Consider the following 4,061-nt stretch of genomic DNA (forward strand, 5'->3'; position numbering starts at 1 on the left):
CATGTGGGTGTAAGAGTAAAATTTTCTTCTTTTTTATGGCTGAGTAGAATTCCACTGTGTAAATGTACTATAGCTGTTTTATTCACCCATGAGCTGATAAGGTCTTGGGCTGATTCCAATTTTTGCTATTGTAAATAATGATGCAATAAATGTAGGGGTGCATATATTCTTTCAAATTGGTGTTTCAGATTTCTTTGGATAAATTCCCGGAAGTGGAATTGTCAAGTCAAAAGGCAGTTCTATTTTTATTTTTTCCAGGTAACTCCATTCTGCTTTCCACAGTGGCTGTACCAGTCTGCATTTCCACCAACACTGTACAAGAGTTGTCCTTACTCCATGTCCTTGCCAATGATTGTTTGTTGATTGATTGATAATAGCCTTGTGACAGATGTGAGGTAACATCTTACTGTGGCTTTAATTTGCATTTGTCTAATGATTAGTGACATTGAGCACCTTTTCATTTGTCTATTGTCCATCTCTCTGTCCTCTTTCTAGAAGTGTCTATTGAGGTCATTTGCCAAATTTTTAATTAAATTTTGTGTGTGTCTTGAGTTGTATAAGTTCTTTATAAATTTTAGATATTAACCCCTTATCAGATATGTTGGCAAGTATGTTTTCTTATTCAGTAGGTTGTCCTTTCATTTTGTTTATGGTTTCCTTTACAGTGCAAAACTTTTTTAGTTTGATGTAGTCCCCTTTGTTTATTCTTCTATTGTTTTCTGTGCCCATGGAGATGTACTAGAAAAAAATATTGCTGAGAAATGTCCAAGATTTTACTGTTTATGTTTTCTTCTAGGATTTTTATGGTTTTGATTCTAACCTTTAAGTCTTTACTATTTTGAGTTTATTCTTGTGTGTGGCATAAGAAGGTGGTCTAGTTTCATTTTTTTTGTGCATCTGTCCAATTTCCCAACAATATTTATTGACTAGACTATCCTTAGCCCCATTGTGTATTTTTTCTTCCTTTGTCAAATATTAATTGACCGTAAAGATGTGAGGTTATTTCTGGAATCTATATTTTGTTCCAATAAAGTATATGTCTATTTTTATGCCATTACCATGCTGTTTTGATTATTATGGTCTTGTAGTATACTTTGATATTAGGTAGTGCGATTCCTCTTTGTTCTTTCTCAAGACTGCTGTTACTATTTGGGGTCTTTTGTGGGTCCATATAAATTTTTGGAATATTTGTTCTAGTTCTGTGAAATATGCCATTGGTATCTTGATAGAAATTACATCGAATCTATAGATTTTGGGGTATTATGAACATTTTAATGGTCTTTATTTTTCCTATCCATGAACACAGTATGCGACATCTGTGGAGAAAAAGTCCAGCAGAGGAATGTTCAAGCTTAATGCAAGGTTTGAACAGCAGATTTTCTGTTTTACTTGCTTATTTATTTTGAATGTGATAGCCACACAGTATACAAATTCACTCAACCTTATCTTCTGCCCCCACTGACTGCTGCAGTGAAGCCATGATTGTTCACAATTGTGTATTCCAGTCCACTTGCCTTGGCTGCCAGGTTACATGGATACAGAGCAAACTGTTCATTAGATTAAGTGGCTGGAGTTTTTCCAGACAGATCTCTTACATGTTTTGTTTTCTTTTTTCATTCAGCAAAGCTATGTCTTTTGATTAAAGCATTTAAGCAGTTTGTGCTTAAAGTAATTACTGATGAATACATATTTGTTTTCATTTTATTTATTTATTTATTTATATTTTATTTATGCATTTTTAGAGAGAGGGGGTGGGAAGGAGAAAGAGTGGGAGAGAAACATCAATGTGTGGTTGCCTCTTACTTGTCCCCTACTGGGAACCTAGCCTGCAACCCAGGCATGTGCCCTGACTGGGACTCGAACCGGCAACCCTTTTTTCACAGGCCCATGCTCAATCCACTGAGCTACACCAGCCAGGGTGTAAATAATAAAAAAAATCATACCCAGCATTTTTAATTGTATTGACCCTGGAAGTTATTTTAGCTCTACATTTCTAGAAATAAGAGTTCTTCTATTTATCTTTTTTAAATTCAGAAATAATTTATTTGGTGTTGTAATCACAGAAAGAAAAGTCTACAATATCTTTATTCAAAATTGTTTTCTTATATTTAATATTATTGAGTAACTCAGTCAAAATGCTACCATTGCCTCGTCCTGATTATCCCTCAAGTGGCAGTGTGTTTGGTCTATATTATGTGACACCACAGCTCCCTGTCAACCATAGCTACTAATTTTGGCCTCAAAAATAGCTAACATATCAGTCAATCTTCCATTATAATGTGGCCCAGGGTAAAAGCTCCACAACAGACACACATGAACTTTATTGAGGCTAATTAGAGACTCTACCTTGGATTTGAACTGAGCAACATGGAATAGTCAGTTGTCAAGAATGGTTTAGAATTCAAGTAAAATGTCAGGAATGGTAAATAATTCAAGAAACAAGACCAAGAGTATAATTGTCCACAAGTGAACTGAGGAAGCCAAAGCTCAAATATAGGAAAAGGGTTAAACAGAGAAGGCAGTGATTTGGTTAATTGCCTCAGAAAACATGGAAGTAGATTCACTGAGCAGAGAGTGGCAAATCACTAAAGAGAATAAATATTTTTTAACTTTTGCTCTTGGAGTTTCACTAAAGATAATATGTTCCCTGGAGTACCCTTGTAAGCTGAATGGATGTTGATGTCCAGTGCTCGGAAGCATGGCTGCACTAGTGTATAGAGAAGTGCTGCCTGTGGTAAAAGACCAGTTCTTTGTATGTCCAATATATCGTAGGGTGATGCTTTAATGAATTATGATGAAATTAAAATACCTGAAAATTAGATTGAAAATAAACAAAGAAAATGCAAGTCTGTATTGTAAAGCTTAGTTTCTGCAGATAAAATACTATCCTTTCAGGTTCTTATAAATGTTACCTCCTTACTCTCACTTTCTGAACTTAGCTACTTAATGAGAACATTGTAGGGAACAACAACATCTGTGCTCCATACTTTGAACACCACTGGCTTATTTGGAATCTGTTTACTCTTTCCACGTGCTTTTACCTGTACAAGTAGGGGCAAAAGAGTGATTTCCATCTCTTGCTCCAAAGTTTATTACTTGGATCCAAGAGAAAGAGAGTATAATCAAGACACAGCTACTTTCCTTTTGTGTTGGGTTGGTATTCTGTAAGCATAAAAGGTCTGAGTGGCATGCCTTGTTTCTTAGAGGGCCTAAGAAACTCACCTGTCTTCTATCTTTCTGACCTCTTCCACCTTCTTACTGCACTGGTACAAGTAATTTAGCTCACAGTCAAATCTACAGAAACAGCCATAATTATCTCATGGGGAAGAAGGAAGAACTTAGGTTGTGGAGCAAACTTCCACATGAAAATTTTTAGGCCTCTTGATTTGGGCTGGTGTGATAAGGTAAGGTTGGGATCAACTACTGCAATCAAGGCAGCATATTTTGGGTTCAAGACAGCATACTCTGTGAGCATCTGATATTAGTTGAAACTAAAGTTTTACTTCTAGTTTTCTAGGAGTAGAGGAGATCTTCCTCAGTAACATTTGATTGTAGAAATTCACATTTAAATGTGGAAAGGAAAATGACCTTTAAAATGAAAGGTCACTTGAACAGAAGCATTCTTAGAAGTAAAATATATAAATAACCTCTTTATATTCTGTTTTCATACTTAACATTGAAGTTGCTTATGCTTCTTCTGTACCAGTCAGGTCTTGCTGTTTCTGAAACATAGGGTGTGAGAAGAAATACTTTTGTTTTTAGTATATGTGCTGCCGAAGTGAGCATGAAATACGTTTGTTTTTAGTGGGTTAGTAAAACTAAATCAAGACTCAATAATTTAAATTTTAAAAAGAAAAGAATTGAATAAATCACAAAAAAGTCTTACTTTGATTTCCTCTGTCTAGTTTTGATCCTCTTTAGTCTACTTATTCTCATATCTATTTTATGGTTCATAAGAAAAAATAATAAACATCCTTTTTTGGGGAAAATGTTATTTCTGCATTGTTTTGTTTTAGATTTAGACTTTGTAGATAAAATTTTAAGAGCCATTGTTGTGCTAT

Source organism: Artibeus jamaicensis, unplaced genomic scaffold, assembly GCF_021234435.1.
Source record: "Artibeus jamaicensis isolate MK-2021 breed Jamaican fruit bat unplaced genomic scaffold, CSHL_Jam_final contig_466, whole genome shotgun sequence".
In the NCBI taxonomy this organism is placed as follows: Eukaryota; Metazoa; Chordata; class Mammalia; order Chiroptera; family Phyllostomidae; genus Artibeus; species Artibeus jamaicensis.